Source organism: Schistocerca gregaria, chromosome 3, assembly GCF_023897955.1.
Source record: "Schistocerca gregaria isolate iqSchGreg1 chromosome 3, iqSchGreg1.2, whole genome shotgun sequence".
NCBI classification, from domain to species: Eukaryota; Metazoa; Arthropoda; class Insecta; order Orthoptera; family Acrididae; genus Schistocerca; species Schistocerca gregaria.
In genome coordinates, this window is record NC_064922.1 from 731,277,690 (window position 1) to 731,305,545 (window position 27,856).

Below are 27,856 nucleotides of genomic sequence, written 5' to 3' on the forward strand. Positions count from 1 at the left end.
ATTGCACTGCAATCTGTTGACCATTTTCTCCACTTCCTCAAATGTGATCCTATTTCCATCGTCATTCCTATCTCATTCTACCTCGAAATCTGAAACATTACTGATCGTATTTTCACCTACATTGAGCAACTCTTCAAAATATTTCCTCCATCTGCCCAAGGCATCCACAGGATTCACCAACAGTTTTCCTGACCTGTCCAAAATACTTGTCATTTCCTTCTTACCTCCCTTTCGAAGACTGCTAATTACACTGCAGAATAGTTTTCCAGCAGCTTGACTCATAGTCTCCAACCTGTTTCCAAAGTCTTCCCAAGATTTCTTCTTGGATGCTGCAATTATCTGTTTGCCTTTGTTTCTTTCTTCAACATAACTTTCTCTGTCTACCTGAGTTCTAGTATGTAGGCATTTTTGATACGCCATCTTTTTCCTTTTACAGGCTGCCTTGACTGTGTCATTCCACCAAGCTGTTTGCTTCATCCTACTTTTACACACTACTGTTCCAAGACATTCTTTAGCCACTTCTAGTACTGTGTCCCTGTACCTTGTCCATTCCTTTTCCAATGACTGTAATTGACTACATTCAACTAACTGGTACCTTTCTGAGATCGCTGTCATGTCCTTGTGCCTGATTTTCTTATCCTGAAGTTTCTCCACTCTTATCCTCCTACATATGGACCTGACCTCCTGCACTTTCGGCCTCACAATCCCAATTTCTCTGCAGATTAAATAATGATCAGTGTCATCAAAGAATCCCCTTAATACACGTGTGTCCCTCACAGCCTTCCTGAATTCCTGATCTGTTATTATATAGTCCATGACAGATCTGGTTCTCCTGCCTTCCCAAGTATACCGGTGAATGTTCTTACGTTTGAAAAAGGAGTTTGTGATTACTAAGCCCATACTGGCACTGAAATCCAAGAGTTGTTTCCCGTTCCTGTTGGTCTCCATATCCTCTCCAAATTTACCCATAACCTTTTCATACCCTTCTGTTCGATTTCCAATCCTGGCATTAACATCACCCATGAGCAGATCACTGTCCTTGGCCTTTGCTCTAACAACTACATCACTGAATGCCTCATAAAAACTATACATCTTATCTTGATCTGTCTCTTCACAATGCGAATAAACTGACACAATCCTAATTTTCTTGCTAGACACTGTCAAATCTATCCACATCAGTCGTTCGTTTACATACCTTATTGCAACTACGCTGGGTTCCATTTCTTTCCTGATGTAAAGCCCTACACCCCATTGTGCTATTCCTGCTTTGACTCCTGACAGGTAGACCTTGTATTCTCCCACTTCCTCTTCTTTCTCACTCCTTACCCGAATGTCGCTAACAGCTCAAACTTCCAGCCCCATCTTACTTGCAGCCTCTGCCAGCTCTACCTTCTTCCCAGAGTAACCCCCATTGATATTAATAGCTCCTCATCTCATTACCATTTGTTTGCCAAGTCGTATCTTAGGAGTCCCTGGTTTGTCAGAGGTGGGACTCCGTCACCTCCAAAGGTCCAAGGCATTTTGCTCTGATTTTTGCCAGCATCATATTTAAACTACGAGGGAAGCAGATTGCTAGCCTTACTTGCCCCGAGTCTCATTGGGTTCTACCCCTAACGGCTGAGGGACTAACCGGTCGATTTGGTAGTCTTTGCCGTATGAGCACAAAGGTGACCACTACTCAGAATAAGTCCGAGATGCCCAGCCGTATTCCAAAGTTGCTGGTATCCCGACTGTCGGGACCACTTACTTGGCCACTCATACGTTGCCCGTGGTTCATGAACTAGGATATGACTACAGGAAACCACACCATGAACGACAATTATCTAAAAGTGCCAATAAATATTTTTGACACTGTAAACATCAAAATAGTTTAAAGAAGCCAATAAATGAAAGAGAGAACGTAAACATTAAAAAAAATCTTTAAAACTGCTGTTCTGTTTAGGTCTGCATGACCCAAAATTATTACAAATTTTGTTTCCATTACTTAAAATCAAGATAGTTTGGTGAAATTTGCCGCCTTCCTCAGGAAATGCATGAGCAATATGTGTATAAAAATGATTTAGAATATTTTAAATACTGGTCATGAACTATAATAGTTGTATCTCTTTTTGCAGTTCATAATGACCAGAACAAATATTGGTTACCCTATTGCCATTTTCTCTTTTTCTGAGTTTTCTGTCATACTTCATATGAAAAACGATTTTCTTTTTGTTCGAACTTATTCTGAGCAATCAAAAAATCTTCTCCATTTACAACAATGAACATATTTCCTTGATTTCTTCAAGACATTGCTCAGCACGTCTGAGTTACTTGAATCTTTATTGCTTCTGCTCAGTGTCACTTGTGACAAAATGGTAATTAGATCACTGTCTGATGCTCAGTGGAAAGAAGCAGCAGATTCCTTATCATATGAAGGAACAGTTTCCGAGTCTGAAGATAATGTCAGCGAGGTCTCTGAAAGCAAGCGTTCTGGTGACATTCCCCATCTTGTAAAAATAGTGTATAGTCTATTTTATTTAAGATAGGGGATATAGAATGGCAGTTACACCCACCAACACAACATGGCCACCTTTCAGCTTCGAAATTTACCGGGTCTGCTACCAGCGGAATAAGTAACGTAAGAAATTCATTTAAACAAGCATTTTGTACAGCGCTTCGAAATGAAATAACACAGATGTCAAATACTGAAAGACAGGGAGTTTATGATTAACAGCGATTAGGGCCACAGCCTTCGCGATATTTTTAAATGAAATTATTCTGCTTTACGTTATTAAAACATTTATTATAATATCAACAAATAATGTTTTCACAGCCTAAAGCGGAATGATTTCATTTAAAAACAAGGAGATAACGTTGCCGTTGGTGATCAGTTGGTAACATTTAGAGGCCCATGTCCATTCAAGCAGTATTGTATGTAAAAATATAAAAACACTGATATGTAAAAAACATATGGCAGTCTGCCAATGTAATCGTATTCTTAATGGCTCAATAGTAGTGGCTGAAAACGTTTCTCTGAAAATGACTCACAAGAATGTCCTTAATAGTGCAATATCTTTTAAGTTAGGCCGACATATTTCAGTAATTAATAAACTAGCTTAGTTCTCAGGGTAGTTACGTAATTATCGATAGTTAATTGTCCTTTTCTTATCTACCCAACACTACAGATATTATTCCAGGCTCGTGAGAAGACGTGTCCTTATTGCACCAGATAATATTTCACAAGTCTGTTCGATGTAAGCTACTGCAATACGTAACTTAATATCGTGGTTTCGTCTCGATTCCCGAATATAAGATAACAAGAGTAGCATCTACAAATGAAATCCTATAATGGAACTGGAATCCTGGGACCAGGCCTTTTCTGCGTGGGATGTTACCACGTCATATAAAGAAAAGCTGTAAGTAAAAATTGTCAAATAATTATCAGTGGCCTCCGGGCTCGTAGGATCTGAAAGAAAGTTAATTGTCCTAACCGACGGCATGTCTCGCAGATGAGCTAAAAGATAAATGTTAAAGATTTTTTAAGATGGCGACCGACAATGAAAATTCTTTGTTAAGGCCCATGTCTACTTAGGACAATCCAGGTATCAGATTACAAATTTATTGACCGCATACACAAATACTTTTGACAAAATAACTATTATACTTTTTTTGGTTTTAATTACAACTCGCATCATTATCGATTACAGCAAGATGCGCTTTACACAAGAACGTCCTCTTAGGTCTGAATCCAAGCAGATAACATAAGCGAATGACAAAGGAAATATAGTTCAAGTATAGAAGCGCAAGAGTCCATGGACTAACATGTCCATTGTAGTTCTCACTCTTCTTGCTTGTCGTAACTTGTCAGTTCTTTATAAAATTTATCGTAATATTTAGTTTACATTTTTTTAAACCCAAGACCACCCAGCAAATCTTTATACGTACTAAAAGCTCAAATCATACAGAATACGAGAGCGGAGCGGTAACAGGGAGAGATCGGAGAATGAGGGTAGTTGCTGATCTCACTTTTGAGTTGCAAAGTCAGAATGTCACATGTGACAACTTATTTTCGTCTTAGAACTCAGGACAGCTTCTCCTAAAAAGTAAATTAATAATGTTGGGAACTATTGGGAAAAATAAGCCAAAGCTTTCTCAAAATGTGACCAACAAGGAAGTTTACAGCTCTTCATTTTATTACACAAATGGCACTACTATATCAAATTTTAGCTGAGTAAAATGTGACGCAAGTTTTCTATGAGTTCTGAGGTATGGAGCAGGAAAATGACAGAGAAAAACTCTTAATGAGCTCACACGGCCAGAGAAATCGGGGCAACATTTTTCCCGTGCTCCTTTATTTCGGTCCTTCAAATTCTTGACACAGACAATGTCCCTAATGACCTCCGAAGCCGCGCGTCTCCCCAGATTGTACCTAAAAGCCTCTCTCTAATGTGCAAGAGAAATGATATTTTTCACCGTAAAAAAAGAAGAAACCGCTCAGGTAATAGATTGTTCAACAACCACAGATTACTCGGGAAAATGTGACCATTAGTTCGGCAGGCGATATTAATGCTGTAATGCACCTTATTCGATAATGGAAATGTCATATATATTATGCTATCTTAATGCACTGTGCGCTGTAATGATAATCTTATCCGTGTACCTATCATACTCACAGAATGTATAACTTCGATCTTTGTGTGCACTCTTTGTTATCGCTGAAATTGTGCGAGATACATTATCACGAATGGTATGAAACGATTCATTTCTGTTATGCTATCGTCTCTGAAAGGTACGATATAACCTTACGTTCTAATCAGTTTCGTATTGGATATTTGCTGCTTTTATTCGAGTAGAAACTAGAAACGTCCTTCGATTTCAACTAAATCAATTAGCTATTTTGGAATATCTCAATTCTTAGGGTTTTGATTGAAAAACAGAAGTGAAAACTTATCTTCGGTACGTAATATTAAAGTAGCTACTACTTATGCGATTGACAGGTGCGAATAATGAAGTCTTGTGGTTGGGTTAATTATTAGTGACATACTTGGAACCTGCTCTTCGTTTGTTTTGAAACTTTAGTCCGACAGGCTCGATTATTTCTGTCTTGAACATAAGTTAGTGACCCACACCAGACGAGAGGGATGGAATATTGCACTACACGTTCCGTTCGCAAAATAAATAGTGGTTTTCATTAAATACAACACTAATCCAACCTTCGGGACTACCCCAACGATTTTGGGAACGATAATGATAAATTAAAAAGGCAGGTTAAAGATTTCAGTAAATTTCCGTACAAAGAGGTAAAATATTGTGAAATGCTTGCGTTTTAGGTATTGTACATCGAAGCAAGAGCACTCCTGCACAACGTCTCAGCTGGAACCCTACTCCGCCAGAATCTTACGCTACAAATTTCATCAGTATCTCACAGGTGCAGCGATTTTACTGATCGAAAGAAGTTTCTTATCGAGAACCACAAACAATGCAGTTAATGAGGATGGAACTGGACGTATTATAGATGTGTAAATATAGCAACAAATTTTAAATATTACGACGCTACGAAAACCGCAGATCCAAAAAATGAACGGTTGACATTATTACTCGCAATTTCCAGTTTCATACAATGAAGATCACGGAAACATTTGACCGACCTTCTTCGAAATAAAATCTTTCAGCGGGAGCAACCAAGCCCAAAAGAACTGGAGAGGGGGAGGGCAGCGCACTGAAGTAGATGAGGAAGCAGAGACAACCCCCCCGCAGCCGGCGGTGTAACACAATTCCGGGCGTTCGGCGTCCATTAGCCGTCCTGTCCACAGGCGCAGCAAGCGGCAGACAGGCCCACACGTCGCCGCGCTGGCCGGGCCTGCACAGGCTCGCGGCAGGGCTGGGAACGAGCTACAAAACCAACCTGCTGCGAGGTTCCCGTACACTACCAGCTCTGGAGACGTACTCAAGGTGTAGCAAAATGAGGTGCTGCTGGTAGTAAAAAGGCTCCTGGGCAGATCCAGCCCAAAAGATGTAATGTACTTTTCAACCATGTGTTACAGAATTTAAGCTGTCAGAAAGTTTCTCGAATACTTTCCACACAATAATCATCTTTTTGCCTGTTCTTACTTTTCTTTTTCATGTGTTTCCTGAGAAAAATTGGCGGAATATTACGCCAAATACAAGACATTGTTTGTTTATTTTGCTTCCCCTAAACCCTTTCGAGCAACTTTTGTGCTATCCTCGGTGAGAACTTTCTTCCAGCTAGCTTATTTGTATATAGATCATCATCATCAAAAGACGTCGTATTCATTGCAGAGTGTCATGGCTCCTTGAACAATGAGTCTGCAACCTGGATGGTTACCAGCTTCTCTTAGAACCTCCTGAAGGGGTAGACGGGAGATGCTCTTGACCCGATCTCAAAAAAATCTTCAAATGTGTGTGAAATCTTATTTGACTTAGCTGCTAAGATCAGCAGTCCCTAAGCCTACACACTACTTAACCTAAATTATCCGAAGGACAAACACAAACACCCATGCCCGAAGGAGGACTCGAACCTCCGCCGGGACCAGCCGCACGATCCGATCTCTTCAGCTACTCTCTGCTATACCTTTTGCCTTTACGTCCTCTACTTTCCTTCCATGAATATTCCCTCTAGATTTTCCACATCACATCTCACAACACTGCCAGCCAACTGGAGAATGTTTTGGTTGACATAAGAAGAAATCCACCTAGGTAAACTGACTTGCTCAATAATGGACACATTTGCTGTTCTTCCGGTTCGTTTTATGCACAGCATCCGGTTCCAGCAACAAATCTCACAGGCTTAGATACGTCCTTTACTTTTGTTAGTAGCTCATAATGCTCATCTTCGCCGTTGGCTCAAATCTCTGTGTCATTAGCAAACGGTCCTTGATTCACAACCAAAAGAGAATGCGGAAAACAAAAGTATTTAAACAAGCTAGACTTTTGTGCCGTTTGTTGTCGGCCTGTTCTGCCAAATCTCGGAGAGCTTCTCCGCAACCACCCTTCCACGTGTGATCTGTTTTCTTATCTCGCCTTCGCAGCTTCGTGTCGCAGATGGTTGAGCCAACACAGATGAAAGAATGAACGCCTTCCTGTCCCTCTAATCGATCTGTGATTTGATCTGTGCCCCTCGATCAGTTATGAATTTTGACTTGCTGTGACTGAAGTCTAATCTATATGACAACGTCCTTTGCTTTTGTTCGTATGTCAGAAATTTCATCGTCGCTTGTAGCTAAAAGCAAGGAGTCATCAGCAAATTGGAGCTTGTTAATAGTTCTTTCATTAATTGATGTGCCTCTAGTACAACAATCAAGAGAATGTCAAATCATCTTCTGCAGAGATGTTGCTCAGTTGGGAGGATAACACACAACGCTGTCTGACACCTATTGATACACAGGAGAAAGGAGAGGTGCCGGCACTTCACAGCTGCGAGGTGATTACTGCACAGATATCTGAGAACAGGGCTAAATAAATAAATGCCGTGTGGCTAGGGCCTCCCGTTAGGTAGACCGGTCACCTGGTGCAAGTCTTTCAAGCTGACGCCACTTCGGCGACTTGCGTGTCGATGAGGATGAAATGTTTATGACGATAATGATAAGGACAACATGACACCCAGTCCCTGAGCGGAGAAAATCTCCGACCCATCCGGAAATCGAATCCGGGCCGTTAGGCATGACATTCCATCTCACTGACCACTCAGCTACCAGAGGCGGACAGAACAGGGCTGTCAACTGTGGTATATCTCCGAGCTCTGCAACCGGCTGCCACATATTTCCCAAAACGAAACAGTCAGACGCTTTGCTACAGTCAAGGAAACAGGTAAAATCTGGGACACAGAACTCTCCCTAAATCTCAACGATTTATTGTACTTTGAAGATCTCTCCGCGGTCCCTTTCCTTCAACAAAAATGGTTCAAATGGCTCTCAGCACTATGAGACTTAACTTCTGATGTCATCAGTCCCCTAGAACTTAAAACTACTTAAACCTAACTACCCTAAGGACATCACACACATCCATGAGCGATTCAGGATTCGATCCTGCGACCGTAGCGGTAGCGCGGTTCCAGACTGTAGCGCCTAGAACCGCTCAGCCACTTCAGCCGGCTTCCTGCACCAAACCTTCTTGTTCTGTGGATACTGAATGTGCGGCTTCAAACACTCGTTCAAGATGTAGAATAAAATTTACGTTACGCGGATATGAGAGTAATAGTACAGTCATAGCTTCTGATTCTCGACCTGTTTGGGCCATAACACAATCATTCAATATTTTGTGCATTAGTTCGATGATTTGAGTCATTAATCTAATATTTAAACCAACCTAAAATTTGATGCCAGATTAGCATTGTGTGTAATAAATTGCGAGCTGAAATACAGAGTTACCACATTACATAATTTCCAGGCGGTAAAACAAAAATTACACTGAATATACAACGAAAAGTGGTGAAACATATTATCTGAAAGAAGTAGGAGAAACAGTGTATTACAAAAAGTGTAATATCTCCCAATTCTCCAGACAGGTTTCAACGACAGTCAATTATTTTGGAACTGTTGAAACTGAGTCGACAGATGTAAAGGTAATTTACGGAGTGCTCCAATATATACATCCCGTTTCGAGTTCGGAGAATTTGTTCACACATGGAGCACCGTCTCCTTCGACATGGCAATGCCAGACCACACACGAGCGTTGCCACATCTGCCACAATCAAACGCCCTGGGGTCATGAGTAGTCATCTTGTGTATTAATAACCGCTTCAACTGTATTTACTCTATTATCGGATCACTACCGGTTTTGTGGCACAAAAGCCACATCTGTGGGGGAACATCTGTATAACAATAAACACAGAAGGAATAACATCATCCGGGCGGGGTATCCGCGTGGTCTTAGGCGTCTTGCACGGTTCGCGCAGCTGCCCCCGTCAGAGGTTCGAGTCTTCCCTCGGGGACGGGTGTGTGTGTTGCCCTTAGTGTTAGTTAGTTTAAGTTATATTAATTAGTGTGTAAGCCTTGTGACCAATGACCTCAGCAGTTTGGTCCCATAGAACCTTACCACAAATTTCAATAACAACAAAAAATACATCCTTGAGGCAATGGTATGGTAAATTATTAATATTTGGAATTTTTCTAATTATTAAAAACTTTTACTTCAGATTATCAAAATGTTAATACTCAGACGACTAAATCACTGGAGCGGAAAAGCTTGGAACTTTTGTGTCCAACATTCGTTTCCGTCAGAACGAAACACCGCTATAAGGCGGTATGTCATAGAATAAAACAGCTGGATTCCAATATAGTGGACGAGTTCTAAACAAATCGTATCGTATCATAGGAGAAAATAAATGAAAACCTGCTAAGACCTAATTTTGGGTCAGAATAAAAAACCAAGAAGTGCTTGCTACAGTGTGGAGGGATGTCCCACCTGCACAAAATTGTCAAGCAAATAGCTACAGGCGGAAAAGCAGAACCTAAAATCCGCACTTACGGCTTCTCTGATCTGTATGGAATCGCGACCAAGTGACGCCGCCGCATACAGTGTCATACTGACTGCAGGTAAGTGAACACCATGCCTGTCGACATTTCTCTCTGCGCAAACTCGACTGAATGATTGGTAGTCTTTTAGGAGATATACGAACTGGTGAATGAGAATAAGAAATATCGGGATAAAAATTACAAAAGCTTTTTTAAAAAAAATACGGTCTGCAGAATAACACTAAGATAATGACAGTTGTGTTTTTCGTCAGTAGCGCCCGTTACTTATGCTAAGGCTAGAGCGTAAAAGAGGAACATCATATGCATGTATATTATGTGATCAAAAGTATCCTGAGCCGTGATGCGGCTCTCGTTGGTGCTGTTGTAGGTTTCAGTTCTCTATTGGAGGCCAGACTGTATCGTTTAGTTGACATGGTTGCGGTTGTTTGTATTCTTATTGTGTTTACTGGCGCCACTCGGTTTCGCAAGCGTTCGCTGTCCGCTGGTGCCAGCAGCCGCGTTATCGATATGTAGCAACTGTGGCCATGTCTTTAGGGTGACGTCGTTGTTCTTCCGGGTCGTGTGAGTGAGCAGTTCGGTTGGGGACTCCAGAGGAGCCAATTGGGCAGCGTGAGAACACTGGCGGCACGCACGGACCGCCGGATGGAAGGGCTGTGGTCGCGAAGGTACACGAGCTAGTCGCCAACCGGATCCAACAAGCTTCAAGTTGAGTGGATTTTAATCCTAGCTGCGAAACCTTCACCATTGTGAGATCTCGCCAGTCTTCAGTCACTTGCATTCCCGTTGCTGCTAGCAGTGTCGCTGAGACGAAGAGCAGCGAGTGGAGTGCTTGGGGAAGGCGTATCTAATTAGCTTTCCTCGAGTTCTTGTTACTAATGGCTGCATTCTATGTTTTACTATTTGGTAAGATCAACCAGCGTTATTTTTCATACCTGGTGGCTGCCAATGCCCCAGTGACGTGCCTTGGAGGTTCGTGTATGTAACGGCAGTGTACGTTTCCTCGCCTTGCCGTCGCTGTCTGGTAAGGTGTGTAGTTTTGACAGTTTCCTTGATTTCTAGGTGAGTTGGTGCTTTCATAGAAACGACCTGAAGGACGACATTTTGTGCTTGATAAGATGGACGGAGAACTTATGAATCACATTATCAGTGGCAGGTGTCTTTCTCTAAATACCGAATCTCACTTTTGTACCACATAAGTTAATCGTGCTTAAAACGGCCTTGTCAAAGAGGGCGGAGGAGCGGACAGAGGTTCAGCGAACTCTATTGTGCTAGAGCTGGGAAACTGCCCCTAAAGGCGGAAGAATCAGCAATGATCAACGGCATGAGGATGCGGAAGGCAATGGAAACCACTGCATTAAAGACACGTAACGTGTATCCACAGGGCATGTGGCCTGTAACAAGAAGTGTCATGAGGAGCTCTCCATTGGCAAAAGATTCCGTAATAATCCCCCATTCGGATCTCTTCGAGGGGACTGCCAAGGGCGATGCTACCATGAGAAAAAGATTGAATAATCAAAGAAAAGGATAACGTTGTACGAGTCGGGGCCTGGAATGTCAGAAGCTTGAACGTGGTAGAGGAACTAGAAAATCTGGGAAGCGATATACAAAGGCTCAGTCTAGATATAGTAGGGACCAGTGAAGTGAAGTTTAAAGAAGACAAAGATTTCTGGTCATATGAGTGTAGGATAATATTAACAGCAGCGGAAAATGGTATAACAGGAGTAGGATTCGTTATGAATAGGAAGGTAGGGCAGAGAGTGTTCTTTCTGTGAACAGTTCAGCGACAGGGTTGTTCTTATCAGAATCGACAGCAAACCGACACCGACAACGATAGTTAAGGTATACATGCCGACGTCGCAAGCTCAAGATGAATAGTTAGAGAAAGTGTATGTGGATATTGAAAGGGTAATAAAGTATAAAAAGGGGGATGAAAATCTAATAGTCATGGGGGACTTGAATGCAGTTCTAGGGGAATGTGTAGAAGAAAAGGTTACAATAGAATATGGGCTTGGGACAAGAAATGAGAGAGGATGAAGGCTAATTGAGTTCTGTAAGTAGTTTTAGCAAGGATTAGCGAATACCCTGTTCAAGAATCACAAGAGGAAGAGGTATACTTGGAAAAGGTCGGGTGATACGTGAAGATTTCAGTTAAATTACATCGTGGTCAGACAGAGATTCTGAAATCCGATACTGGATTGTAAGACATACTCAGGAACAGATATAGACTCAGATCACAATATAGCAGTCATGAAGAGTAGGTTGAAGTTTAAGACATTAGTCAGGAAGAATCAACACGCAAAGAAGTGGGATACGAAAGTACCAAGGAATAAAGAGATACGCTTGAAGTTATATAAGGCTATAGATAAAGCAATAAGGAATAGCTCAGTACGCAGAGCAGTTCAAAATGTATCGACATCCCTAACAAGTGCCTTCACAGAAGTCTGGAAGGAAAACATGGGTACAAAGCAGGTAACTATGAAAAAATCATGGGTAACAGAAGGCATACTTCAGTTGATTCATGAGAGGAAGTAGTACAAAAATGTTCCATGAAACTCAGGAATGCAGAAATGCAAGTCGCTGAGGAATGAAATAAATAGGATGCGCACGGAAGCTAAGTCGAAATGGCTGCAGGAAAAATGACATTGAAAAAGCAATGCTTGTCGGACAGACTCGGCATACAGGAAAGTCAAAACAACCTTCGCTGACATTAAGTGCAAGAGTAGCAACATTAAGACAGCAGTGGGAGTTCCACTGTTAAATGCAGAGGAGAGAGCGGATAGGTGAAAAGAATACATTGAAAGCCTCTATGAGGGGGGAGGTTTGTCTGACGTGATAGAAGAAGAAACAGCAGTCCATTTAGAAGAGATAGGGGATCCATTACTAGAATCAGAATTTAAAAGAGCTTTGGAGGACTTACAAATAAATAAGGCAGAATTGACAGATAACACGTCATCAGAATTTCTAAAATCATTTAAGAAAGTGGCAACAAAACGAATATTCACGCTGGTGTGTAGAATGTATGAGTATGGGGACATACCATCAGACTTTCGAAAAAAAGCATCATCCACGCAATTCAAGAAGGCAAGAGCTGACAAGTGCGACAATTATCTCACAATCAGCTTAACACCTCATGTATCCAAGTTGCTTACAAGGATAATATACAGAAGAATGGAAAAGAAAACTGAGGATGCGCTAGTTGACGATCAGTTTGGCTTGAGGGAAAGTAAAGGCACAAGAGATGCAATTCTGATGTGGCGGTTAATAATGGAAGCAAGACTAAGGAAAAATCAAAACACGTTCATTGGATTTGTCGACCTGGAAAAGGCGTTCGACATTGTAAAATAGTGCAAGATGTTCGAAATCCTGAAAGAATTAGGGGTAAGCTATGTGGAGACAGGGGTCATACACAGTATGTAGAACAGCCAAGAGGGAATAATAAGAGTGGACGACCAACAACGAAGTGCTGGTATTAAAACGGCTGTAAGAGAAGGATGTAGCCTTTGGCCTCTTCTGTTCAATCTGTACAAGGAGGAAGTAGTAATGGAGATAAAGGAAAGGTACACAAGTGGAATTAAAATTCAAGGTGAAAGGATCTCAGTAATACGATTCTCTGATGACATTGCTATCCTGAGTGAAAGTGAAAAAGAATTACATGATCTGCTGAACGGAATGGACAGTCTAATGAGTACACAGCATGCACTGAGACTAAATTGAAGAAAGATGAAGGTAATGAGAAGTAATAGAAATGACAACAGGGAGAAACTCAACATCAGGATTGATGGCCACGCACTAGATGAGGTCTACTACCTAGTCAGTAAAATAACCTATGACGGACTGCGCAAGGAGGACATCAAAAGCAGATTAGCTATGGTTAAAAAGGCATTCCTGGCCAAGAGAAGTTTACTAATATCAAATATCGGCCATAACTTGAGGAAGAAATTTCTGATAATGTACGTCTGGAGTACAGCAATGTATGGTAGTGAAACATGGACTGTGGGGAAAACCGGAACAGAAGAGAATCGAAGCTTTTGAGATGTGTGGCTACAGACGAAGGTTGAAAATTAGGTGGACTGATAATGTAAGGAATGAGGAGGTTAAGACAATAGGGAACGACTTCCATGGTACTAGAGGGAGCCTTAGAGGGTAAAACTGTAGAGGAAGACAGAGATGGAGTACACCCAGCAAATAATTGAGGACATAGGTTGCAAGTGCAAGGTGAACATTAGAGGCATTTGAGGCGGGCGGGCTGCATCAAACCAGTCAGACGGCGAAAAAAAAAAAAAATCCAAATTTCGTAACGTCCTCCCACTGATTGTACTGAACAATAAATTGAGCGTTGTCACGTAAGCCACTTAATTCATCCACGAACTGACAACTTTCCTCGAGTTCCTCATTGAGAAGAGGCTGAAAGTCATCTACAAACCTATACCAAGCAACGATCTTATTAGCGTATATTGGAAACTGAGTCATAGAGTCAGACTCAAAAGCTGTCATGAACATACTGGCAAGACAGTATGAGAAGGGGACCCAATTGCAAGACTTTGCTTTTATAAAAAGATATCTTTCGAAATCTGAAGTAATTGAACATTAGAACCAATCCCAGCAACTTGAGTACATCACTGACTTCGTTGCAGGTTCGTCCGCTATACGCTGTGAATTCTTAGATTCTGAGCCATCTGATCCACCGGAATACTGTTGTACGTGTTCCTGACATCCAGGGAGATCAGATGAATTCCTCGGGGATGATTAACCTTGGAAGTTTTTCAATTAACTGCCCTCTGTTGCGAATGTTGAAGCAAGATGGGTGGCGGTAATGCTGGTCGAGGCTCTTTGCAATCAACTTTTCAATATTGTAGCCAACCCATCTACGTGGGTTATCAATCGGACGTGCTGACAAGTGGACTTTGTGTAGCTTAATCGAAGCTCAGAGACTTGGTGCTTCTGGATTCATAAAAAGAATGTTTTTCTTTTTGAACGGATTTGGAAAGATAGTGTTTGTACTAAGGGCGTTTTTTAAAAGCTGACCAAATATCCATTCGTAGAAACTACATTAGACTTAACAATTTCATTATCAACAATGAAGCATTGCACTGATCTTCACTTAAGATAATGGCTGTTTATCCCTTGTCCGACTAGACAATTAGAGTTTTATGTTCATCGACCATTCGTTAACACTGTCCAAAACAGCCTTGTCAGTGTGAAGTCTCTCCTTGACTAAACCAGACCCATTGTAGTCTGTACGGCCTCCCACGGTTTCCTTATTACCGCCAATAGCTTCTTCATTGCGTTGAGCCGTTTTTAGGTTGGCACCTTTTATCACAGAGACGGTATGGGAAGTCAATGAACTAACCTGTTGCTGATTGGTCACATCAGTGATGTATGACAATCGTTTCTCTAAAAGTGATGTTTCTTTCTCATTAAAGGTAATATCAGACCGGTTGCCCACCCTATTATAAAAGTCAAAACCCCACTCAGTGACATCCTGATGAACAATCTGGTGCCCCGTAGGGAAGCAGCCTTCTCACGCTGTATAAAATTCACATCAGTCTTTCCAATGTGTGCCAGCCCAGTCCGCTGTAACTAGCTCTGACGTCATAAATGTTGCTCAATACTTTAAGAAATCAAGTAAATAACCTGAAACGTTTCTATCATGTCAGAAGTAGTACTAAATCAGTATGTGTTGAATACCAGTTCAATAACTTTAACCATTTCCGAAATTTGGACGTTTTTCTGTAAAAATCATTGGCGCAACAGAAAAGAGCTAGAACTTAAAAATTTATATTTAGATTCCTTTTGCATAATTTAATAGAAACAGTATTCTGGATTTCAGATATCAAAATTTTAGTTTAAATTCATGATTTTCTGGTTTTTGTCTTAGAAATTAAGGAAGCAAGATAGATTAAGTAGGCGAATAAGTAAGGCTAGGATGTTTAAATTTAGGTAGAAGGGAGATCCGCTATAATCATAAAGATGTGACATGTTTCAACTGAATAACTATAAAACTATAGCGATAGCGGATCTCCAAAGGGCAAGTTCAGAGCTCGTCTACTGCGTGTAGCGTAATTAAATTAATTCTCTAGCCCAAAATATTTGACTTAGCCATGTCTGACTTTTATTATGATTACTAACTGTGTGCTGATTGCACGTTTAAATTGAGAGCTTCATCGGCCATCAGCAAAGGAAGCAATGATTTATTCGATAACTTAAAGTGGTGCATTGCTAGCCCAGCGGCTAGTCGGGAGAGCGGATTTAATCAGGCGTTCCCTTAGCCGTCCGCACCTCGGCTTTATATACAAGAACGCTGCGTGAGAAAGAGAGGCTCCAGTTGTCTCCAGACGCTGATTAGCGCACCATCTGTGCCAGGTGTCGCGTCGCGTCGGTATCATTGCTATATTGCTATAAACAGCCTCAGACGCCGTAATAAGTTACTCGGGATATGCGTAACCATGAAATCGTTTTCGAGTGAAGTGTCAATTCGGGGATGACTTTCAAGATGTATCTTCATTTTACGGATGTCGTATTTGCATGTGCCGCCGCGAGACAGACATTCTACAGACATTCTACCATTATTTAGCGTGGCGTTTGATGAACCTTATCATCAAATTATGGCAAGCATTCACTTTAACAACTAATTTGAACAGTTATAGTTGCATCAGCGCATTAGACTCTGAACTGCTCTGGTAGTTGGATTGTGTGGATTCTTTTTCGTCTGTGACTTTCAGAATATAGAGTGAATCGTTTTTGATGATGAATCCCACACAATCTTCTAATTCCTCAGAGCTATAAGCTGTAGCTATAAGTGTATTTCTCAGATGAAGTGGGCACTAGGAATTCTAATTACAGGCTTCATGTTTTGCTAATCACTTTCTGGTTGCCATTATTGTAGTTAGAGAGCCAGTGTTAAGAACGGCAAACAACAGCATTAAATAAATCACAGTAACATTTTAATAAAAATAATTCCACCCACTGCCTCACATATGTGGCTAATCGGCCGGGAAATGCATCTTTTCTACTTTACATTCCACATTTATCATTTTTCGTTAACACATATTTCCACCCGCCGCTCCACAGCCCCTTATTACACAACCCATTTAGTTTATCTACATGTTTAGAACTAATACGATCTCTAAACTGTCCCAGCACATCCTCAATGTGCTCACGGGCCCAGTCATACTTAAGCCAGCATACTAACATGGGAAATACCAATTGGGCTTATTTATATGATCCTTTTTTGCATACAAAAGTCATATTTCATTTCTGGCATAGCATGTTATAACGTTAAGAACATAGTCTTCAGGCATAGCCAGCCATTCTTTATCGGAACTAGTGTTTCATATCATTTGGGATGCAAACACTTTTGAGAAACATTTTATTGAACTGGACATGTGCTTTAACTTTATTATTTAAAAATCTAAGGAACGCCCTTTTTGCCTCTCTTGGCATGCTTCTGCAGACAACCTAGTAGGTAGCGCAGCTACAGCTATAAGAAGTCATATTTGGTATTAATAACTGCTTAGTTCTTTATTATCGGATCACTACCGGTTTCATGGTACTAAAAGCCACATCTTCAGTTGAACATATGTATAACAATAAATCCAAAAGGAACAAGAGAGATAAACTGATATGATAAATTATGATGATTTAAATTTCCTTAAAAATATTAAAAACGTTTACTTGAGAATATCAAAATGTTATTTCTCAAATGACTGAAACACCGGAACGGAAAAAATAAAGTTTTATATACTCTTAATAAGCACCAAAGTTCACTACAGCCTTGGATGCTTGTAACTGTAAAAGTGAACAATTTTTAAAACTTATTTACTAAACAATAATTTTTAGAATTTTAATGTACCAGTAATAATAGACTAAATACAACAGAAGCGGTTATTAATACGCCAGATATTTGATTAGGCGCGGTGCAAGGGCAACTCTTAAATGAAGAGGTTGGCATCCGAGGAGAATTCGTGACGGCTTCATCAAAATGGTGAGAAGAATGATAACTCAAGAAAAGACTTAAGAACAGTACTCAGACGGTATAACATTCCTTTTTAAAGAACAATCTCCTAAGATGTCTGACCACGAACAGATGATTCAGTTAACCTAAGTAAATGTTTTTTATTTTCATGTGATTCACAGTTCATGGAAACAGTTCTTTACAGATCAAGTCATGACCGTCATCTTAGTCTTCAAAGATTAGGTCTATGGGTTTGTACCGCAGCAAGTTGTTCACGCCCTCTGTTAAATGTCTCTAAAGTTTGTGTTTTCTTTTAGGTTACATAATGCACCAACTTCAGTTGCCCGATTATTAGAAATACGTTGGACGTGGTTTTCCCAGTTCAGTCTGTATGTTTCAGTTATGCTTGTAGCTGAATAGTACTTGTCTGACATCGTTGTTTCTTTAACAGCCCAGTAACGAGTAACCCGATACGAAGCGAAGAAACTTCAACTCAGTTTATTCGATTCGTCATAGTCGATTATATGTTAGCGTCCAACATTCGCTACCATACAGCAGCAAACCAAGGCTATTACTCTGTAGAGTTTAATTAATGTTTCTTCCCTTACGTTTTGTTTTGGTACACGTTTTATGGTTACACAAAAATGTCTGAATTTGGCAAATTTTAACTTTACGTTATCACACTTGGGGAATTTAAAATTGCACCCTAGATATTTAAACTCTTACTTGTTCAATGATATGTCCATCTACAACAATTTTGGGTTCACATCCTAGAAATGCCATCACTTTTGCTTTATCTGTCGAAATTCGCATTCCGTATTTACCATCAATTTGACTCTACTTTTGTACTGCAGTTTCAACCTACTCTTCCGATTCTCCTATTATAAGCTGATCATCCGCAAATATCAGCGTTATGAAATTAAAATTAACACTTTTTAAGTTGACGCACAGTATAATAAACCACTTATGAATGAGATCGTCAACTCAGATAGTGAAAAGTTTCGGGAATAGCGTGCAGCCTTTTCTAAGTCCTTGACTAATGCCGGGAATTCAGTCCCATTCCTCACAGCAAGGGTCCTTACTTTGCTATTTTATGATGACACCCCTATGAAACTGCGTTTCCTTTAGTGATTCTCACAAAATTTTTCGTTTTACCTTGTCAAACGTCTTTTCATTATCCGTAGGATCAAACGTTCGTAAGGCCGCGAGGTCCGGGGCGCCTTGTGACGGTCCGTGCGGCTACCCCCCCCCCCCCCTCCCTCCCAATCCGAGTTTCGAGTCCTCCCTCGGGCATGGGTGTGTGTGTTGTCCATAGGGTAAGTTAGATTAAGTAGTGTGTAGGCTTGGGGACTGATGACCTCAGCAGTTTGGTCCCATAGGCCCTTACCACAAATTTCCAATAAGTTCGTAAACCAAAGTCTCATGTCTTCTCAGTTAACTGTGCCAATGTGAAAAGACGACCAGAATACGATATACCGTTTTTAAAACCACGAAAGTAGTTTACTAAAGTTGTTAACCTCATTTCTATAATTATAGCATACAGTTTGTAACAAGAACTTAGCACACTTATATTTCTTAGCTACACTTCGTGACTTATCATTAGGGCATAACACAGCTTCAATCCATTCGTGTGGAACATGACCGCTCACAGAGCAAACAATAATCAAATTTAAAAATCTATGCTTTATTTGATGAGACGCCTATCTGAGCAGCTCCTTGATTATACTAATGGTGCCCGCCGACTTTTTGGCTGTCAGGATTGCGTACCTCAATCGGTAAAAACGGAACCCTTACAGAATTGCTGTGGGTCTGTTTGTCTGTCCGACTGTTAAGGACCCTTGTTCTCAGGTACAGTGAGACGTATCAAGCTGATATTTATGTCACGTACTAGGGTCTACGGTACTTTTGTGGTGTGTAAAGGTTTAGCTTCGAACTCAATGCAATCGAAAGATACGGCTATTTATGTCACATATTTTGATGCAAACTCACTAATCAAAATCTATAGGGTACTTCACGTGGACCTAGAATCACTAAACGTGACAGGAAGCAATATTTCACAGCACAAGTAAAGGAAAATATCTGAAAATTGTTAATCTGTGACTATGCGACACGAAAAAAATATTCTTTTTGTCAAGTGTTGTGCGACTGTCCATCAAAACCCATTTGTTTTTCCAGGAACAGGTAAACGTATCAAACTGGCATGTACTTCACATACTAGGGTCTATAGTTTCTCGGCGGTGTAAAACATTTAAAGTTCTAAGTCAACGCAACTATTTTCATACAAACTCGCTCATCAAAACCAGTAGAGTACCTCCAGTTGAGCCGTAATCCCGAAATTTGGTCTAACCAAGGTTTCGCATTACAAGTAAAGAAAAAATAGCGAATAACTGTTAAATTTTGAATTTGTGGTAAGGTGGTCTTATGGGAAGAAACTGCTGAGATCATCGGTCTCTAAGTTTACGCACTACTTAATCTAACCTAAAATAACTTACGCTAACCCATGCCCTCCGACTGTGACAAGACGCCCTAGCAGCGCGGCTACCCCCGGCGGCGATAACTGTTAAATGGTAATCATATCATATAGGAATATCTCTTTGTCATCAGAACTTACATTGCATTCATCATCCGTCAAAAGCGCAAATAAAAAGTATTTTTTACATAAAAACGTAAAATGTAAGTTGTATGTATGTATTAGTGAGGAAATAAAAAAATGTTTTATTGTATCTCCACTGTCTACACACACTCATCGGCCAGAATTGTTTTCCAAAACTCCATCACCAAAGAAGACGAAGCAAATATTCCTGAATTCCAATCAAGCACAACAAGTTGAGAAACATAGAAGTATATATCCTTGGAGTAACGAAGCAGCTAAAATCACTTAATAAAGGGAAGGCCTCCGGTCCAGAGTGTATACCAGTCAGGTTCGTCCCAGAGTATGCTGATAAAATAGCTCCACCTTTAGCAATCATATAAAGCCACTCGTTCACAGAAAGATCCGCACCTAAAGACAGGAAAATTGCTCAAGTCACACCAATGTCCAAAAAGGGAAGTAGGAGTAATCCGCTGAATTACAGGTCTATATCACTAAGGTCGATTTGCAGTAAGGTTTTAGAACATATACTATATTCGAACATTATGAAGTACCTCGAAGAAAACAATTTATTGACACACAGTCAGCACGGTTTCAGAAAATATCGTTCTTCTGAAACACAACTATTTATTTATATTCTTGAAGTAATATGTGCTATCGACAGGGGGTGTCAAATTGATTCCATATTTTTAGATTTCCAGAAGGCTTTCGACACCGTTCCTCACAAGCGTGTTCTAACCAAACTGCGTGCCTACGGAGTATCGCCTCGGTTGTGTGACTGGATTCGTGATTTCCAGTCAGAAAGGTCACAGTTCGTAGTAATAGATGGAAAGTCATCGAGTAAAACAGAAGTAATATTAAGCGTTCCCCAAGGATGTTTTATAGGCCCTCTATTGTTCCTGATCTATATTAACGACCTATGAGACAGGAGTAGCCGTCATAGACTGTTTTGCAGATGATGCTGTCATTTATAGTCTTGTAAAGTCATCAGATGATCCAGATGATCAAAAAGACTTGCAAAATGAATTAAGTAAGATATCTGTATGGTGCGAAAAGTGGAAATGGACCCTTAATAAGGAAAAGTGTGAAGTTCTTCACATGAGTACTAAAAGAAATCAGCTAAATTTCGATTACGTAATAAGTCATACAAATCTGAAGGCTGTAAATTCAACTAAATACTTAGGGATTACAATTACAAATAACCTTAATTGGAACGATCACATAGATAATATTTTGGGTAGAGCAAACCAAAGACTGCGATTCATTGGCAGAAAACTTAGAAGGTGCTACAGGTCTACTAAAGGAACTGCTTACACCACGCTTGTCCGCCATATTCGGGAGTATTGTTGTGCGGTGTGGGATACACATCAGGTGCGACTGACGGATGACATCGAAAAAGTACAATGAAGGGTGCCTCGTTTAGTATTATCGCTAAACAGGGAAGATAGTGTCACAGACATGATACGTGAATTGGAGTGGCACTCATTGAAACAAAGGCGTATTTCGTTGCGACGGGAATTTCAATCACAGTTTTCACCTCCGATTGTGAAAATATTCTGTTGGCTACCACCTACATAGAGAGAAATGATCATCAGTATAAAGTAAGAGAAATCAGGGCTCGCACAGAAAAATTCAAGTGTACGTTTTTCCCCCGTGCCGTTCGAGAGTGGAACGGTAGAGAGGCAGCTTGAAGGTGGTTCATTGCACCCTCTGCCAGGCAGTTTGTTGTGAATAGCAGAGTAATCACGTACATGTAGATGTAGAAACGTTATGACCACCGACTTACTATCGATATAAACCCGTCCAGACGACAGCATTCTCACATGGCGAGTAATCACAGCTAGCCAGGCAAGGTGTATGTAGTATCAGCGAGCTCCTTGTCGGTGTGTAGAATGGAGTTGGTGCATGATCTATCTGAATTTAATCGAGGGCAGATTTTGTTGACATACAGGCTCGGCACGAGCATTTAGGAAACTGCACCACTTTTCGGTGTTCGAGGAGTACTGTGGTGAGTGTCTTCACCACGTGGCGAAACCAAGTTGACACCACATCCAGACGCCGTGGGTTTGGGCGACCACCCCTCATCACATATACTGGAAGTCGTGGGCTGGGCAGACTGGTAAAAGTGGACAGTCGGCGGACTGTGGTGGAACTAACGTTATACTTCATTGCTGGGCAGAATACAAGTGTGTCAGGACACACGGTGGGCTGAACTTTCCTAACGATGGGCCTCCGCAGCCGACGACCGAGGAATTTGCCAATGTTAACACCACGACATCGCTAACTACTACTGAAATGGGCACGTGACCATCAGAATTGGACGTTGATCCAGTTCCATGGTAGTCTCAGGAACTACTGTAGAGGTTTTGATATGGTCTTGGAATTCGCGGGGCCGATATCTTACCATTATCGATATCGATAAAAGGCAAAAATCGTTGATACTCTAGATTCCCGGGATGGATGAACTGTCTGCATGCATAATTAAGTTTATGTAGAACCCGCAGTGCGCGAAATCTGCTCACACTTGGCTAATTGTGTTCTTTTATTAGATCACTTTTTGCAGTTCTTCCTTTGTTACCAGATATACAGAGCAATTGGTTTTGGTGTTTACTTCTGGTTCTTCTGCGTTATCTGTCCATAAACATTTCAAGTACTAACCATTCCTTTATAAATATTACACTTAGTTGTAAAGTATCTCGTTCTTGTTTATACAAGTATTCCATAATTTTGTATTCCACGAGTGTCATGTTCTATTTCAGTCACATATCGATCCAGATTTTCTCGTTTAATTTTCATTTTTCTTTCATTACTAAAGCATTTCTCTTTTAGAGTCCCCTCTGTAACTCATATTACTGTGTGATGACGATGTTTTTAGATACGCCTCTTTTTTTCTCTTTTTTTAGTTTCCTGGTACAGTTGTTCGAAATCATTAATCCACTTTTAGAATATTTCTTTCTCCTCGTTCCTAATGCTTCGATGCTGCGTCAGCTATAATTTCTTTAGTACTACTGCATTTATTGTGTTACTACTGATTTCATTTGACATTTATCATTTAATATCTTCTAATGCAATAGTGTGATATTACATATTTTCAGTAGGTGCCCATTTTAACCGCTCACATCCAACTAGGGGTTCGTGTACCATTTCTTCCATATTTTTAAGGAAGTTACAGCTTACTAAAACATGTTGTAATGATACATCCAAGCATATGTGGATTATTTTGTTCTTACCCATGCCTTTTTATTTGCAAGATTATATTCCATTGTTCAAGTTCGACTTCGTAAATTTACATATGTCAAGATGTTTAATAAAAGATATTTGTAACTGTTAATTCATTATCATCTTTCCGTTGTTACAGTGCATTTTCAACCTCTGTACCTCCTATACACCCAAGTCGTCTGTTACCCACTTTGGCGTTTAAGTCTTCCACGAAAAGTACGACTATTAAGCATTCTTATTTATTTTTTCGGTAGTGTTTTGTAACAGGTTTTCTAATTCATTAGTATTTTGATGTTCTCTTTCTTCCGACCTATACAAAGATAATATAGCGACGCATCCCCTCTCAACGTTAAGGTGCAGCATTTTTATCCTTCCATTTATGAAAGTATACAAAAATATTCTGTTCTTTAATGCTTTCCGTACCTATACGGAGACTGCGATACTCCGTAATAAAGCGTCATATGATTCTAAAATTCGATCATTCCCTGTAAATTCTTTTTCGTTCCAGTGATGCCAGCAATATCTCGATTTTAGCTTCCCTAATTCTTGTTCCAGTACTGTTTCTTTAGGTGTCAGACCCCTCAAACACCATGTTGCTAATTTAAACGTTCCAGATGTATACGATTGGTTCATAAACTTTTCATGGATTGGCATATAACTTGAAATTGGAGAGAAAATGCTGAGAGTATAATTGTAAATGAGATGACCCTTTCTGTGTTTCCTCTGTGATTATACATTGGACGTCTTTAGAGTAAGTTGATTAGGTAACAGCCTAAGTGTCTCAAACATATTTGTGAACGTTCTTCGTAGTAATGACCATAATATAAGGAGCGATCAAAAAGTTTCCATCTGAGGGTTTTATTGCAGCGTATATGGAACGCAGCGCGATTCCAATCCACGTATGCAGAGTGTTCCGAAACTATTAGTTCAAATTAACACAAGAGGTAGAGAACATCAAAACAGACATATTTCGATAAGGAACATGTGATCACTGACGTTAAAGCGCAATGTTAGGGAACATTTTGTTTGCAGTGCTGACGTAAGCTTCCGTGTCGGTGTCGCTGACTGGGTTGCGTACTGATATTCATTTGACCGTCTCATACGATCCTCCTGCATCAATGAGTTCTTTAATGAGAATTTTCTATAACATAGTTTTAATTTTAATTTTGTCCATACTTTGTAGCTATGAACGTAACGGTCGTCATTACACGGGAGGCTTGAATAACAACGCCTTCAGTCACAATCATTTCGTGTTTTATTAAATTAAACTATGCGTTTCGACCCTGTGGGTTTTTTTCTCTATGCTTCTTCATCGCTTTCGCTGAAGATAGCAATGTCATCAGCTAATCTAATCAATGATATTCCTTCATCTTGAATTCTATCCCCCTTCTTGTCGCATTCTTTGTTTCCGTTATAAATAGACGATTAGGGGGAAAATAATTGTTTTCTTACTATTTTTGTTCCCTCTTGGTTCTTGTGCACGTTGTATAACACCCATCTTACCCTATAACTTACCACTATTTTTCTCAAAATTTCTAGCATCTTACACCATCCGAAATTGTGGAACGCTTTTTTCAGGTCGACAAACCCTATGGACGTATATTGATATGCCTTCAGTGTTGCTTTCATTATTAACCGCAGGCTCAGCGCTGCCTCCTGGTGCCTTTACCGTTCCTAAAGCCAAACTGATCGTCATGCGGCAGATTCTCAATTTCGTTTTCCCTCTTTTGTATATTATACTTGTCAGCAACTTGAATGCAAGAGCTGTTATGCTGACAGTGTGATAATTCTCGCCATTTTCGGCTTTTGCTGTCTTCGGAATAGTATGGATGCCGTTTTTACTAAAGCCTATTGGTATATCGCCAGTCTCATGGATCCACACACCACTGTGGATAATTGTTTTGTTGCCACTTTTTCCCAATGATTTTATAAATTCCGATGGAATGTTATCCATGCTTCTGCTGCATTTAATAGTAAATCTTTCAAGGATTTTTAAATCTGATTCTAATAATGGTTTCCCTGTCTCTTCCCTAACAACTCTCGTTTCTTTTTCTGTCACATCATCAGACGAGTCCTCCCGCTCTTAAAGTCTTTCAGTGTACTTTGCCCACCTATCTTCATTGCATTTGATAGTGGAATTTCTATTTCACTCTACATGCTGAGTTATTCCTTCCGGCAGTCTTTTCTTTTTCGTTCTTTTCAAATCTTCCTTGCAGCCATTTCACATTACCTTCCCTGCACTTCCTATTTATTTTATTCCTATTTCTGTATCTATGAATTTCCCTGAACATTTTTGTACTTCCTTCTTTGTCGATCAGTTGATGTATTTCTACGGTTACCCATGGTTTCCTCGCAGATAAATTACTTGTATCAATGTTTTCCTTTCCCGCTTCTGTGATTGCACTTTTTACTGATGTCTATTCCTCTTCAACTGAATGGAAGGATCAAAAAACTGAACTGTCTACTGAGCTATTCGTTACCACAGTATCTATGGAATGACGTCACTGCGTATTGTTTCCGTATCCCACTTCTTTGCACACTGAATTTTCCTTAATAGTCTCTTAAACTTGAGCCTACTCTTCCTTATTACCAAATAGTGATCTTAGTCTGATGAGCTACAACTTAAAAGCTTGTTTGTCTGTCTTAGAATCGAAATACGTCACTGATTCTGCGAACCAGGAATCAGACAGTTTGTTGATAGGTCTATGGAGGTACGCGGCAATAGAGGTCTACGCACAGGTTATGTTATTTTCGTAAATAAAAGGCCGCTTATATGCGTACGCATAGAGCTTTCTGGAGTCAAAAACATGAATTTTCCACCTTTAGGTCACCACTTACGGTTTAAATAGTTCTAGGTCTAGTGGACTGACGACCTAAGCAGTCTGGCATAATTCTTACAGCCATTTTTGTCCTTCCGCGTAAATTTTCTTCACATAAACGGCCGTATATTTTAGATTGCGTTGACATAGAAGCTCATTTTTTTACACCACTAAGGGACCATATACCGCAGGACGTGTGATACATTTCTACTTACTATGTTTACCCATACTCGAGGTAAACAGGTTTTAAGGGTTGGGTAGACAGATAGACGGTCAAGAAAGTGAGACTGGTAGGGTTCCTGCGTTGTCTGCTAGCGTAGTGAAAGGTGTATGCTACTGCAAGGGAGGTGTTGTTTGTTTTAGGTTCTAATCTCGATGGAGGCAGATAGACTATCAGTAAGGCAATTTTAAGAAATTTTTGCGCCCCCATTACGTTTTATTGCTACATTTATTCTGTACTGGCGCCTTCTGGATGCCAATATGAATTGACTTAAGTGGGCCATGATTTCCCTAAATCGCTCCAGGCAAATGCCTGGATGGTTCCTTTCAAATGGCACGACCGACTTCCTTCCCCGTCCTTCCCTAATGCGATGAGATCGATGACCTCGCTCTCTGGTCCCCTTCCCCAAAAACAACCAACCAACTTAAGTGGGGTAGTGAATGATTTTTAACTGGATTTCGTTATGAATCTTCACGCATTGCTAAATTTGTACACTTTCATGGTAGGTCAACAACGGTAATCCTGTTGACAGCAACCGTTTCGCGGCCGAATGCGCATATTATTTTGCTAATTCGTAACGATCTGGGGTACTTTGTATTACTAAAACAGTTATGTTATCTCGATAAGCTGAAATTCATTTTTGTTAGTACAGTTCAAACTAATTAGCCTTTCTTCTTTCATTTATATCTTACATTTACGTGTCTTTTATGTGTATTTAACACAATATCAGCGTTAATATAGTCTTACACATGAATGAAAACATCGACCTAGTATTGCAAAAATATGTTTCACCCAAAGAGTCGACACTTTCCCATTGATCAACGATCGAATCCCTATAGTCCCGTGCTCACTGCAGCTGTAATTGACGGTGTCGTTGGGTCAAAATGTGAACACAGAGGGGTGGCCTGCTGCGGAGCTCCATGTTCAACAAACTACGATAAACGAAGTGCTCCGAAGCACTTGTGTGTGCACCAACAGTGCGCTCTTTCGGCAGAGATGCCACAGATCACCATGTTCTGTGTCCGCAGCTCGTGGTAGTGCGGTAGCGTTCTCGCTTCCCACGCCCGGGTTCTCGGATTCGATTCCCGGTGGGGTCAGGAATTTTCTCTGCCTCGTGATGACTGGGTGTTGTGTGCTGTCCTTAGGTTAGTTAGGTTTAGGTAGTTCTAAGTTCTAGGGGACTGATGACCATAGATATTAAGTCCCACAGTGCTCAAAGCCATTTGAACCATGCTCTGTGAAGAGCCGTGGACATACAACCATTCAGTGCCTAGTGGTATTTTCACTGTCCATCTACCTCTTTCTGTAGATACTACGGTAGTACGTGGATATTTCTACCAGCTCTGCCATTTTCGAGATACTCGTTCACAGGCTCTGCATAACAATAATCTGCCCTTTGTCAAAGTCGCTTATCTCAAAGGATTTCCCCATTTGCATCCCGCAACGCCACAGGCGGCATCTAACATCGCGGTGGGCGCTGGTCATAATGTTTTGGCTTTTCAGTGTTTATGTGCTCCTGGGTAAAATAAAATACCTGGTTTAGAATTCTCTGCCTGATCGTGATATATGTTGTTGTTGTGG